Here is a 15,683-nt window from a genome sequence, read left to right as displayed (position 1 = left end):
CTCCATATTCTAAACAGCATTAACAATTAAAATAACACGTTCTTCAGTGCACACTTTCAGATATATGGAATAGGAAGACATTTTATTTTTTTTAACATTTTTTTAATTTATTTTTGAGACAGAGAGAGAGCATGAACAGGGGAGGGTCAGAGAAAGAGGGAGACACAGAATCTGAAACAGGCTCCAGGCTCTGAGCTGTCAGCACAGAGCCCGACGCGGGGCTCGAACCCACGGACCATGAGATCATGACCTGAGCCGAAGTTGGACGCTTAACCGACTGAGCCACCCAGGCGCCCCTGGAATAGGAAGACATTTTAAAAATTCTTTTCCCTGCTAAGTAAAGACAACTCAGTGAAATACTCATTTTTTTCAAGGGCATGCTATTACAATCATGATAACTGTCTGTAAGCATTCTATAAGGAGTAAAAATTAATTATAGATTTCAGAGAAGTAAAAGAACCAATGACACATGCAAATGTCCATGGGGACTCAAGACAACCATGATACAGTGGCTGAAAGCAGTGCCTTTGAAGTCAGAAAGACCTGTGTCTCTTGGCTTTAATATTTCTAATTGTACACAACAGGCAAGTTATTTGCTTCTTTAAGCCTTCGTTTTCTCATCTGTAAAACGAGAAAACAGCACCAATTCTAGTGAGTTGTGCTGAGAATTAAATGCAATAATAAATATGAAGTGCTCACACACACTTTTGGTACCCAGAAAATGGTCAACAAATAATGGCTATTATATCAGGTATTATATAATAGGCAATTGGAAAGTAGATGAATATTGAGAAAGAGATGCAATATTATTAATTCTCAGAATATGCTAACCAGAAGTCAAGAGAACATTTGAAATCAAAGAAGCAAACCACTTCATCATCGTGATCACCATCAAAGAGTGTGGTAGAACCCAAGCCAAAGAGTCACTACCCTCAAGGAGCTTATAATCCAAAACAGATGACACAGGCATCAACTGAAATGTAAAAGGCCAGTGCTACTGACAAAGAACTATACGACAAACCCAGACCGGAAAAAGCTTAAGAGATAGGAAAATGGAGGAATTAAGACTAACAACATTCATGAATAAATCAGGTCCATAGATTAGTGTTCCTGGATTCACAAATGAGGCAGGAAAAGTATTTAGAGAGTAATTTTTTAACTTCTTCCTGTCTCACTAGCACCCCCAATGAGCACTCTGGCTTTCCTTTAATAGGCTGCTAGCTGACTACAATAAAACTTTGAGGGAAGTTCTGATGAGCCTTCAGAGATGGATAATGATGTCCATATTCACTGGGAAAGAATCGCAGTGATAATGATTAAAATCACTGAGTCTTAATCACATGATCAGAAAGTGTGAAGTTGTAGGGAAATTTTTTTCAGGTTTTTTTCCATCATGTTGGTATGATAATTCTTTAAGGAAAACTTACTCCAATAGGCAACTAGGGAAAGAATTTCAAAGGCTCAACACAATGATGCTGTTGTTCATTATTTAAATGAATAACTCTCTGGGGCTGTTTTTATGTTCTCCATTTCTTCTGAATGTTCTAACTTACTCATCTCTTGGGCAGCCAGTGAATAGCTTAATTTTGTTGATCTGGCTTATAAAAATCCATTTAATTAAGTTAGATACATTTTTTTTCTTTTAAGCACCATGTATATAAAATTTTCTAGAAATATTTAAAGATACTCTCAAAGTAACAAATTCGTTTCCTTCTAAAATTGGGATGGCAGTTATCACTTTCCCTTATAAGCAAAACAGCTAAACATCCAGATGCTGTATAGATTCCAAAAACTGTCAAAAACAGAATTGATTCAGTAACCTTATCAATTCACAAAATCTGATCTTAGATCTTAGCATCAGTGTGAACTTCCTCTTGTAAGACACATACTACAGAGGTTCACAAAGAGAAAACTACTGCAGACAATACATTTAAGGACTTGACGTACTAAAATCAATCAGAAAAAGAAACAAAAATAAACTTCTGAGCTGAAATGAGAATCAAAATGACAGCAGTTAGCAATAGCTAATATAATACACACACAAGCTCATTTAGCCCTCCTAATAAGGGAGGGAGGGGAGTTGGCTGTTATTATCTCCATGTTATAAGTAGAGAAACTGTTCAGATAATGAGTGGCAGAGCCTGGATTTGAATCTAGGCAAATCTCCAAAGACTACACTGTTAACCATTACATTATAATAACTCTCAAACTCAACTTAATAGATCAATATAATACATATAAAAGCATATTAAGTCTTGAAGTGCTGAAATATACATGCCTCAGAACAACTCTTACAATATAAACTCATTATAGTGTCCTAATAGACAAGATGAGAAAGATAGAGGCAGTTTAAAGTTCCAGATAGTTCTATTAATCACAGGGAAAAGTTATTAAATCCATTAAAGTCATATGCTAAAGGGCTTTATCTGTATTTTGGCTAACATCTAAACATTAGTAGGTCTGTACATTACCAGAGTTCTCAACTGTACACAAAAATGAATGTACTGAAATAAGAGAAAACGCATCCTACAATTGCTGGGGAGACTACAGAACCAGGTTCAGAAGATGTGTGGGAACAAAACAGGTTTGGCACAGCCAGGATGCCAGCCACATTCAGGACTCACAGCAAATCTAGAGGACTTGCCACTTTAGAATGTTGGATGTGACATCATCAGCATCATTGCTACCCCTGAAAATTACTGCCTCTACTCCTGCCCCCACACGGAATGAATTCTCCCCTGTTACTAGGCTCCTGAATCAAAGCCCAGAGTGGGTGAATTTAATTTATTGGAGAAACACAAACAAGGCTGAGAAAGGCAGCATTTGGCATTTTTGGCTTTTGGCACTTTTGGTGTGGGAGCTGTGATCTACTTCCCACTAAAATGTGATCCACAACGCATTCAATGGTATCAAGAGACCTGACTGCCCTCCAAAGGGCCACCCTCAAAAGGTAAGTCATTTATATGCACATACGCTTCTTGAACATATTCTTTTTTTTTTTTTTTTTTTTTTTTTTTTTTTAAATTTTTTTTTTTCAACGTTTTGTATTTATTTTTGGGACAGAGAGAGACAGAGCATGAACGGGGGAGGGGCAGAGAGAGAGGGAGACACAGAATCGGAAACAGGCTCCAGGCTCCGAGCCATCAGCCCAGAGCCCGACGCGGGGCTCGAACTCACGGACCGCGAGATCGTGACCTGGCTGAAGTCGGACGCTTAACCGACTGCGCCACCCAGGCGCCCCGAACATATTCTTATTTTAACCTTACGAATCCTCAGGGATGTCAAAGACCCAAAAGTTACCTTTCCATTTATTAAACAGAACTTCCTGCTGTCCTAAAATTACCTCTTCCAAAATTTTTAAATCTACTAACCTTAGCACTTTGAGACTTAGTATATGAGGAAAGGAAGAGCTGCATGAGTGGACCTGACCTTGCCATGTTGACACCAAGGCTGTTCCAAAATCATTTTTAAGATTAAAATACAAGTTTTAAATTCATTATTTTAAAATAATTCTAATTTACAGAAAAATAACAAAAATATTACAAGGAGTTCCCACATACCTTTTACCCAGCTTTCCTTAATGTTAACATCTAAAATAACCATGGTACAATTATTTAAAAAGCAAGAAATTGGGGTGCCTGGGTGGCTTAGTCGGATAAGTGACTGACTTGGTTTCGGTTCAGGTCATGCTCTCACAGTTCATGAGTTCAAGCCCCACACTGGGCTCTGTGCTGACAGTGTAGAGCCTGCTTGGGATTCTCTCTCTCCTTCTCTCCCTTCCCCTCCCCAACTTGTTCTCTCTCTCTCTCTGTTAAAATAAACTTTACATAAAATTGTTTTCATAAAAAATAAAAAGCAAGAAATTAACACTGACAAAATACCATGAACTCATCTACCCACCTTATTCCCAATTTCACCGGCTTTCCCACTGTATCTTTTTTCTGGTCCAGACTGAATCCAGGACCCCTCATTTCATTTAGCTGTCATGTCCCCTTAGTCTCCTCCAATCTATGACAGTTTATTTTGATTCTTGTGAAGAGTACTGAACAGTTACTTTGCAGACTATCTCTCAGTTTGGATTTGTCTGATGTTTTCTCATTATCAGAACGAAGTTATAAATTTTTGGTGAGAACACAAAAGCAGTGTACCTTCTCATGCTTCATACCAGGAGTTATACATGTCAATGTCTTATTACAGGTGATGTTATGTTTAATCACTTGGTTAAGGTGGTGTCTGTCAGATTTTTCCAGTATAAGTTGCTATTTTTCTCTTTGTGGTTGTGATAAGTATCTTGCCAAAAAATACTCTAAAACTATGTAAACACCCTTAAGACTGTGTAAAAACTTTTGCCTATTAATTTTGGCATCCATCGATGATTCCTGTTTGTAGTAATTATTACTGTGATGTTTTCCTCATACTGATCTATCATTCCTTCTGCATTTATTAATTGGAATTCTATTGTAAGAAAGAGATCTTATGTGTGTATAGGTATATATATATATATATATATATATATATATATATATATATATATAATTATACATATATAACTAAGGGTTATAGTTCATAGACTTGCCCCAGATTTGGCCATTAGTAGCTCCTTCAGGTCCTTTTGAAATGCCTCCATCATTTTTTCAAATATATCTTAAGCAAATTATCCCAACTTTATTAATATCATTGAGAAAATATATTTTAGAATGAGTGTCATTAGGCTAATTTAATTCATTTGTCAATGTTCTTCAGAGCAGAAATAAAGTATTTTACTGGATTTATTTTTACCGAAATTTTACTGAAATTATTCTCATTGAGATTATTTTTCCATTTAACTTCTATAACAAAAGATTTAATTTATCTAGTCTTTAAAACACACTTGATTTGATACACAGTTCTATCAAATCCAATGCTAAGGAGTAAAATATTAGAGATGTAGATTTTGTGATGAATTTTTACAACTGGGGATGGAGTTTTTAAGGTTTTTTTTTTTAATGTTTATTTATTTTTTAAAGAGAGAGACAGAGCACGAGTGGAGGAGGGGCAGAGAGAGAGGGAGACACAGAATCAGAAGCAGGCTCCAGGCTCTGAACTGTCAGCACAGAGCCCGACGCGGGGCTCGAACTCACAAACTGTGAGATCATGACCTGAGCTGAAGTCAGACGTTTAACCGACTGAGCCACCCAGGACCCGTACAACTGGAGATGGAGCTTTCAAGGTCCTTAAGCCTAGGGGTGACTGGGTGGCTCAGGCCGTTAAGCATCCAACTTTTGATTTCAGCTCAGGTCATGATCTCATAGCTCATGAGATTGAGCCCCGTGTCGTGCTCTGCACTGACAGCACAGAGCCCGCTTAGGATTCTCTCTCTCCCTCTCTCTCTGCCTCCCCCCTCACTAACACACACCCTCACTCGTGCACACACTCTCTCTCAAAATAAATAAGTAAACATTTAAAAATAAATAAAATAAAAGTCCTCTAGCCTAACCTGTTCATTTTATAGATAAGGAGGCCAAGGCATTGGAGGGGTGGAGTGGTTTACTGTGAACAGTTTTGAAGCAAGACCCAGCACAGTAGTCTTCCTCTGCTCTACAACAGTGTGTTCTCTCCTGCCCCTATCAAAATTAGTGCACAGGGGCAGCAGGGGGGCAGCGCCTGGGTGGTTCAGTCAGTTGAGCGTCCAACTTCGACTCAGGTCATGATCTCACATCGTGACTTTGAGCCCTGTGTCGGGCTCTGGGCGGACAGTTCAGAGACTGGAGCCTGCTTCAGATTCTGTGTCTTTCTCTCTCTCTGCCCCTCCCCCACTCATGCTCTGTTTTTCTCTCTCAAAAATTAATAAAATATTTTTAAAATTTTTTAATTAAAAAAATTAAAACATTTAGTGCACAGGGACTCTGAGAAAATTCATCTCTTGTAAGGCTCATTGAGCCATCTCTCTTAATAATATATGCGTCCAGAAGGGATTTTGATCCAAAGGTGAGTAAGATAGGGAGGGAGTTGGGAAGGATCATAGTTAAACACAAGACAGAGATCCTAAGCAAAGTGGTGGACAGGTACAGAAGGCATAGGGTCAAGGCATGGAAATTCAGCAGAAACAAGGAAATTAGGCTGGGAGATCATGGAGGAAAGAATCTGATCTCAGTGAGGTTTCGGAAATAGAAGTCCACTCCTAAGTCAAAAAGTTAGGGGACTTTTCAGTCAAAATCAGGCAAGACAGTAATGGCCATGGATACAAGCCCCAAGAATTAGTAAATTAATTCATTCATTTATTCCACTAAGCTGGATACGTAACTGAGGATTCTGTCACTTAACACGTCTCAAACTCAACTCCTTATAGCACTCTCTTCTGCAGACAAATCTCCCTGCCTTGATGGGTGATCTGGGCCCTAGCTACTCACCCTGGTCACTAACTCATCCTTCATTCCTCATATGCAAATATTTACCAATTTTATGTGTCTGTCCTGCATCCTAAATATCTCTCTAATCCACTTCTCTGAATTGATCTCCATTCTCACCTCTCATAGGGCCTGGACTCACCTGGCACTTCTTAACTGACCTCCCTGCCTCCTGGTTTAATTTCCTCTGATTTATCTACCACATAGACAACAAAGTGATTCTTCGAAAACAAGTCTTATGGGGCGCCTGGGTGGCTCAGTTGGTTGAGCGTCCGACTTCGGCTTAGATCATGATCTCACAGTTAATGAGTTTGAGTCCCCAAGACGCATGTCGGGCTCTGTGCTGACAGCTCAGAGCCTGGAGCCTGCTTCTGATTCTGTGTGTGTGTGTCTCTCTCTGCCCCTCTCCTGCTCATGCCCTCCCTCTCTCTCTCAAAAATAAATAAACATTAAAAAAAAAAATCTGATCATGCATCTCTCTTGCATACAAGCATTTACTAAAAGGGAAAAAAAAATAGGCCTCCCTTTCAACCTCACTCCATCCCAACGCCACCAGGAGGGGCATGGCAAATCACTGTTTGGGGTAAGGACAGAATTTGTTTGAAAAAGTATATTTGGGACAGCTGGGTGACTCAGTCAGTTTAGCAACTGACTCTTAATTTCGGCTCAGGTCATGATCTCATAGTCATGAGATGTAGTCCCCCCATCAGTCTCCAGGCTAAGCACAGAACCTGCTTAAGATTCTCTCTCCTTTTCCTACTGCCCCTCCCCTGCTCACGCTCTTGCTCCCTCTCTCTCTAAATTAAAAAAAAAAAAAAAAATTCATATTCATATTCAATGTACCCACTGTTTCTGTAAAAGAGTACAGAAATTGAAGCCTAACAAAGTCTTCTTAGCTAACTAAAACAGAATATGTATTTTTTTTTTAAACATTTATTTATTTTTGAGACAGAGAGAGACAGAGCATGAACGGGGGAGGGTCAGAGAGAGAGGGAGACACGGAATCTGAAACAGGCTCCAGGCTCTGAGCTGTCAGCACAGAGCCCGACGCGGGGCTCGAACTCACGGACCGCGAGATCATGACCTGAGCTGAAGTCGGCCGCTTAACCGACAGCCATCCAGGTGCCCCTGTATTGGTTTTTAAGATCTTGAAAAATAGTCTCCTGTAAGATAAAATAGAAGTACTTGGTCCAAGTCTTTCTTTTTCAATGGGAAAGCCCCATACAAACAAGCAATCAGTACCAAATTCAAACACACTCACACAGACACAACTATATCAGTTTCAGGTTTATACAGGAGGGTCACTTTCTAAGAATGTGGATTTAGGGTCACGATATAGAATTTTTTTTTATTTTGGCTTATCATATCTATAAAAAGTACTTTTAATTTATCTATATGAAAAATAATAACTATCATGCACTTTGCTGTAACTTCTAACTAGTATTTCATTGTCTAAAATATTTGTCCCTCCTTGAGATACACATTTTATGTGTGGGAAAACATTCAAGCCCCATGCAAGTATCTTTAGCATCTCCATATGTTTTAACTCATAGCATTTGGAAAGTCTGCTCTGCTACTAAATGCTTTATAGGCAAATCTTCCTAGGTTTAAAAATAAAATGGCAAAATGTCATCTGGCTACTAGATCTAGTCAATGACAAAGAATTCCATCTAAGTTATGGCCATTTAAACTTAGCAAAATGTTCTAATTTTATGCCACTTCTATAATCTTAATTCACTATCTCAGTAATAAAATACAGAAGGCATAAATATAGTACCGAGTGAATTATTTCCTTTAATGTATGTGGACTCCACACATTATCTTTACTAAGGGAAACAGATATAAAGAAGTACTTCTAATGCAGTCAGTTTAGATGACAGCATTTGGAAATACAGCTATGAGGAAAGACTCTGGTAGTCACTCCTTGCCTCACTACTAGAGTCTAAACTGAGTTCTTTTCCTCTTTCAACTATTCCATTTTGATCCCCATTAACTGTGATAGAAGGGCCCAGGAATTCCCTTCATCCCCCCTACTCCTTCATTCTCTCCTGGATCCACTTCCCACTCACCCAGCCCTGCTGGCCCTTTCTAGGCAGACAGAAGTCGGATCTTTTCTTATGTGAACCAGATCCTCAGTCAGGCAATTTTACCCTTGATAACATGCATTTCCTGGCTTTTGAACAACATATAGAGGAGAAAAGAGGCCCCTTCAGTTGGTGTAGATGAAGAGGTTCCCATTCTCAGAGACCCAAGAGATTGTGGCCAGAAGTATAGACTCTGGAGCCAGACTGCCTGGAGTCAAAGACCTTAGATAAATTACTCAGTCTCCGTTAACTCTTCCTTAAAATGGAGACACCAATATTAACCTCAGAAGCTGTGTAACAAGCAAATAGATTGAAAGGATATAAAAATTCCTGGTTACACAGTAGGTGAACAATGTTAGTTCCTATTCTAACAATAATAGTTATTACTATTATTACTATCACTACCATCACCACAATTACTAGTATTGAAGTAGGTAGCAGTGAAAAGGAGGTGAATTCTCTGGTAAAATTCTATAGGTCATACCAGAACAAAGCTAATTGATTTCTTTGGGCAAATAGTCTTGATGTAATCCTGTAACATGTTAACAAGACTATGAATATGAGTGACTAAACAAAAGAATACACGCTTCTTGACCTTCAACTCAGGACCAGGTACTGTGCTTTGTACTTTCACAAAGGTTATCTCAGGGATCCATGTAAACAGATGACGAAGTTTATTAGTCAGATGAGTAAACTGAAGTTTGGGAGACAAAGTACTTTATCCTACCAGACCCACCTGTGGAGAGCTTAAAGAAGAGCACAGAAAGATAAGTTCTTTTGGGTTAATCTAGAATATTCCCCAAAATAGCTAAGAGTAACACTGTTTTTACGAAAAAGTATACAAGCTCCAAACAATTGAAAGCAGTAAACTTTTAGAACACGCTCAATCCACTTGTCTACTATTATCAATTTTATTTTCTAAGTGTAAATTGTGCATAGATTTTTACAACAAAGATTTATATCATTTCAGAGTAGTATCTGTGTCGTTTCTGTCTCTTTTCTTTAAAACTCCCAAAGCTGGGGCGCCTGAGTGGCTCAGTCGGTTGAGCGTCTGACTTCAGCTCAGGTCATGATCTCGCGGTTTGTGGGTTCGAGCCCCACGTCAGGCTCTGTGCTGGCGGCTCAGGGCCTGGAGCCTGCTTCGGATTCTGTGTCTCCCCCTCTCTCTGCCCCTCCCCCACTCACACTCTGTCTCTCTCTCTCCTTCAAAAGTAAATAAACATTAAATTTTTTAAAAAAAATTTTTTTAACTCCCAAAGCATCTAATTCACTGTTCGGTAAATACTTGATTTGATTTGATTTGATTTGATTTTTTTAACATTTTTGAGACAGAGAGAGACAGAGCATGAACAGGGGAGGGTCAGAGAGAGGGAGACACAGAGAATCTGAAACAGGCTCCAGGCTCTGAGCTGTCAGCACAAAGCCCGACACAGGGCTCGAATTCATGGACCGCGAAATCATGACCTGAGCCGAAGTCAGCCGCTTAACCGACTGAGCCACCCAGGCGCCCCATATACTTGATTTTATATGAGCAAGGATAATGATGAAGACTGCAACACCATACTTGGTAGAACATATTCTGAATTCCAGGGTTTCACAGTTACAGAAAATTCTGGGAGTAATAAAGAATCCCTTTAAAAATAAAGTGAATGAGAGAACTGCAGTAAGGGGTGGACAAATTCAGCTATAGTGAGACAAATTTTACATGGTTCAAGGGAATAGCATTAAATAGAAGTGAATCTCATAGTGAGAAAATTATGTTTTTAAAATTCTCCTTCGGGGGCGCCCGGGTGGCTCAGCCGGTTAAGCGTCCAACTCTTAATTTCGACTCAGGTCATGATCTCACGGGTTTGTAGGATGCAGCCCTGTGTCAGGCTCCGTGCTAACAGAGGGGAGCCTGCTTGGGATTCTCTCTTTCCCTCTCTTTCTCTGCCCCTTCCCTGCTTGTACTTGCCCTCTCTCTCTCTCTCAAAATAAATAAACTTAAAAAAAAAAAACAAACTCTCCCTCAATTCCCAGCAAAAAGTCTTGATTTAGCACTAATTTGTCTTTATATCTCCATAACACTAATTATCTCTTTAATACAGAAAAAAATTCAGACATAGAGCCTTGGCTGACAATTGTATCTAGCTAGGATTTATGATTGTTCTATTTTTAATGCAATTCTAATAACTGCTATGTTCTATTAACAGCAACACTGGCTTTTTATTTATGGTGGTATTATAATATTTCCTTTAGGAAACAGGGAATGGGGAGGGATTACTTAATGAACACTGGGTGTTTTTATAGCATGATGAAAAAAGTACTTTTTAAATGTTTTTATCTGTTTTTGAGAGAGAGAGACAGCACAAGCAGGGGAGCGGCAGAGAGAGAAGGAGACACAGAATCTGAAGCAGGCTCCAGGCTCTGAGCTGTCAGCACAGAGCCCGATGCGGGGCTCAAACCCTCAAACTGCAAGATCATGATCTGAGCTGAAGTCAGATGCAGAACTGACTGAGCCACCCATGTGCCCCTAAGTGATACATTTTTAAATGAAAAATAAAATGGTTAAGTGGATGCTATGTGCATTTTACCTCAATTTAAAAATAAATTGAGTAAATAGGGGCGCCTGGGTGGCTCAGTTGGTAGAGCTACTGATTTCGGCTTAGGTCATGATCTCACGGTTCGTGAGTTTGAGCCCCACGTTGGGCTCTGTGCTGACAGCTCAGAGCCTGGAGCCTGCTTCAGATTCTGTGTCTCCCTCTCTCTCTGCCCCTCCCCTACTCATGCTCTGTCTCTCTGTCTCAGAAATAAATAAACATTAAAAAAAAAAAAAATTTTAAGGGGCGCCTGGATGGCTCAGTTGGTTGAGTGTCCAGCTTCGGCTCAGGTCATGATCTCACAGTTTGTGGGTTCGAGCCCTGCATCGGGCTCTGTGCTGACAGCTCAGAGCCTGGAGTCTGCTTCGAATTCTTTGTTTCCCGTTCTCTCTGCTCCTCCCCCGCTCATGCTCTCTCTCCTTCAAAAATAAATAAAAACATTAAAAAAATTTTTTAAATAAATTTAAAAATAAATTGAGTAAATAAATCAATGTTTTAAATTTTTTACTAAATCAATATTTTAAAATTAAGTAAACAAGATGGTGTAGCTAGATGGAAAAAATTATGAGAGCAGTCTGCAAACAAAGTTTGGGAAAAAGACTTAGTGAAACTGGAGTAGATTAGTACAGATGGGATTTCTGGGGGTAAACTATAGGAATCTCAAAGGTAGAGCCCTGGACAAACTAATTTTGGTAGCTTTTTAAGACACCGGCAACCTAGTACATTCTAACCTCTGGTGATTTCTGGTGGCATCCCAGATGTCTTCGAGGGTTTAGGCAAAACTCCTAAGGCAGGGAAAGCATTGATCGCATCCATCCTCCTCTTGTTCTAAATCTCGGCAGCTTCCCTTCCCCTCTCCCTCCCCATTCAAGTGATTTCTGTGTTCATGATGCCCTCTGGTCACTCAGTGCCCCAAACCATTTCTTCTTCATCAGTCAGAGTTTCTGTTTTTTAAATGCAGGTTTTAACTATGTTTTGAAAGGCTTGATGTGAGCCTTGCCTACCTCACAAGGTCGTTGTAAAGATCAAGTTGTATTTGGGACATGCTTTAAAAGTGTTTTTGCAAACTCTGCATTCTAACTCATTAGTGGTTTATAAAATCAATTTAACAGATTATAACCAGTACCTTTAAAAAATGAAATAAGGGAAATGAAAGATGCTGGAGTGCACTGTACATTGCAGGATAAGGAACTGTTATGACAAACTTCTATTTCAGTTGTACGGGTGTGTGTACATACATATGGGTGTGTATCAATCTGTGCAAAGATATATGAATAGCCAGTCACAACGAAAATGTAATTTACTGTGGGCAAAAAAAAAAGTTGTATAAGACACGTAAGTCCCTTCTGTGTTACATGATCAGATTCAGACAGCATAAGAACTGGATTTTGGAATAAAACAGGGTTATTACATGATGTACACAGCAATTGTTTCCGTAACCACCTACCCCATGAGCATCAATGGCTTCCACCCAGAGTAAAACTTTTACAGCAAAAAGTAAAGTTCTTTATCAGACAGCTGTGAGAGTCATTCTTTTTTTTTAATTTTTATTTTTAATTAATTTATTTTTTACTTTACATCCAAGTTAGTTAGCATATAGTGCAACAATGATTTCAGGAGTAGATTCCTTAGTGCCCCTTACCCATTTAGCCCATCCCCCCTCCCACAACCCCTCCCGTAACCCTCTGTTTGTTCTCCATATTTAAGAGTCTCTTATGAGACTCTTAAAAACGGAGAACAAACTGAGGGTTGATGGGGGGTGGGAGGGAGGGGAGGGTGGGTGATGGGTATTGAGGAGGGCACCTTTTGGGATGAGCACTGGGTGTTGTATGGAAACCAATTTGACAATAAACTTCATATATTGAAAAAAAAAAAGAGTCTCTTATGTTTTGTCCTCCTCCCTGTTTTTATATTACTTTTGCTTCCCTTTCCCTACGTTCATCTGTTTTATATCTTAAAGTCCTCATATGAGTGAAGTCATATGATATTTGCCTTTGTCTGACTGACTAATTTCACTTAGCATAATACCCTCTAGTTACATCCACATAGTTGCAAATGGCAAGATTTCAGAGAATCATTCTTTATATAACTAACTATAAATAAATTGGGGCAATAACTTTAAAAATACTTCTGAATTCATATTTGATCCTTGCATTATTTTGTAGAAGACAGCTAATAAAAGACACAAAAACTCTGCTAAGAAACAAAACTTATACTTTAAATATTCTGAATTGTTGAGGTTTAACAGAATTTTGAAATGCTCTGTAATTTGAGTATCATATATAAAAATAAGTTTCTGAGTTTTATGAAATGTGGCAAGTTATTAAGGCTTGTATAATTAGTAGAAGAAGGAAATTAAAAAACAAACAAAACAAAACAAAACAAAAAACCGCACAGAACAGAGAGGTTTGCTGTAGCAGCAAGAGTTTCAGAGCTCAAATCATTGCTGGCTGCATCCCTTCTCCAGTTGCAATGAATCAAAGAGTAGGTTAAAAGAGAATGCACACAGCCCAGAGAACTCTTTCACATTTTTGGCTCAGACATTACTTTCTGTATATAAAACCCCTACTAGTGGCTCTATTGAGTGAACATTTAGCATTTACTATTTTGTTTATAATGATTAAAACAGTAATGTTTGGCCTCTTCAGCTTACAAAATAAATCAAAGCTGTCCTGAAGCTGAGAAACACAGCTCGGGAAATCTCTCTCACAGAGGAGGCATCCCTTATATAGGCTTTCTAGAGACTCTAGTCCTCCTGCAGAGAGCCACCATTTTAAATGACATAATAGCCTACCTGGACAACTGCAAAGGACTTTACCCTTGCTATAAAAGATGCAAAAAATTCCTTTTTTTTTTTTTTTTTAAGAATTAGGGAGAATTTACTCCAAATTGCCAACCGATATACAACAATAACAAAGGTAAAACAAACTGTTCAAAATTAGCTAAAATAATACAAAATCAAAACAGATTTTCATGTAATCCAAATTCTCAACCCCAAGCAGCCTACTTACCATTAGAAACTCAGAAACCATGAAAATGAACGACCAAATGTGTTTTATTGAGTCGTTTCTCAAATTAAATTCTCTATTATTATACCAGTTGTTAAATAACAAAAATTCAACCAAGCAAACTTTAAAGCTCTAATTGGCTTTATTAATCAATGCACGAATTGGGCAGCATCCCATCAAGCAAGTAGAGGGGAGCTCGAAAGGGCTACGGAAAAGGTTTGTAAAGGTAGAGAGGGAACAGAAAAAAAATTATTAGCAAACAATCCACTGTTTTAGGCAAGGTTGCCCTCCTAAGGGTAACAAGAGGGGTCTATCAGTAGTCTTCCTGGAGCTGACGAGAAAATTTCCTTGTTGACTGGTTTAAGGTTACATTCTCGGGGGCCTGAAACTAGAATTGGGTTAGGTATTAAGTCTGGGTTTACTGACTTGGAGCCTTAACCTAAGTGACACTGTTTTGGGCCTGTGGTTTTCTTTCTAACATAGTACACAACTCTTTAAAAAGGCATAATTTAAAATATTGTGAAAAAAAATTACCTTTACATTAAATTTTACCCATTTGTCAATCTAGCTTCAAAAAAATCTCCAAAATCCAAACATTACCTCTACCTACCACTACCACCGTGGTCCGGGAAATTATCTGGACCTCTGCAACATCCAGCCTCAAACAGTCCCCTCACTTCTACCTTTCTCCCCTTATGGTTATTCTCCATGCAAAATGGCCTGAGTGATGCCAGAGGGGAGAGGGTGGAGGAGGGATGGGTCAAACAGAAGGGTATAAAGGATATTAACAGGTACAAATTTCCAGTTATAAAATAAATAAGTCACGGAGATGAAAAGTACAGCATAGGGAATATAGTCAATAACACTGTTTGGTGACAGATGGTAACTATACCTATCGTGGTGAGCACTGAGTAATGTATAGGACTGCTGTTACGCTGAAACTAGTGTAACACTGTATATGAATTATGCTTGAATTTTTAGAAAGTAGCCAGAGTGATTCTTTTAAAAATACAACGTGGATCATGTCATTCCCAAAATCCATCTACTGGATAGTTACCGAGAGGAGTATTCAAGCACCTTTACATAGCTTGCAAGGCCCTTTTAACTTGACAGCCTCCCACCCCAAACCTCCCCCCGACTCTTATTCACTCTTCCCTAGAAAGGAAGCTTGTGCATTAATCTGACCTGTGATCGTGGGAAAAATTAATTGACAATGCTTGGCTTGGCTCTTTGCTTTTCCTTCTTGGGTCCAAGCTGACCTTAAGGAGTAATTCTCCTCTGCTTTTCCATGCCCAGAGTCGTCCTGGGGCTAGCCTGGCTCACTTCAGTGTGGATGAGACTGGGTGGGCAATTCTGTCCAATTCTAGGAGTTAGTCAGCAGACACTCCAGGCTGTTATCCTCCTCCATCCTCTATAACAAAGGTGGATTCTGGGCCTTCATCTGTCATGGTCTGGTGATCAGTCTTATGTCTTAATTTGTGTAAAACTCATGTAGGGAAGAAGGGTGCTAATTATTAGGACTACTAAAAAACCCAATTCGCCATAACAAACACATGCAAGGCACACACACCTTCCATGTGAGTGCAGAAAAGAATCTAGAAATGTTCATCTCTGCGTGGAGTGGTT

General features: G+C 39.1%; 1 protein-coding gene across 1 annotated transcript in view; it reads right to left on the bottom strand.

Moving 5' to 3' along the window:
- The window catches only part of WDR70 (WD repeat domain 70), a 298,457-nt gene that overhangs the window by 87,242 nt on the left and 195,532 nt on the right, over positions 1-15,683 (bottom strand). The window lies entirely within an intron of this gene.

This window comes from Panthera onca, chromosome A1 (assembly GCF_046562875.1).
Source record: "Panthera onca isolate mPanOnc1 chromosome A1, mPanOnc1 haplotype 2, whole genome shotgun sequence".
NCBI classification, from domain to species: domain Eukaryota; kingdom Metazoa; phylum Chordata; class Mammalia; order Carnivora; family Felidae; genus Panthera; species Panthera onca.
The sequence above is the reverse complement of the archived record's forward strand: the minus strand, read 5'-3'. Positions and strand labels throughout refer to the sequence as shown.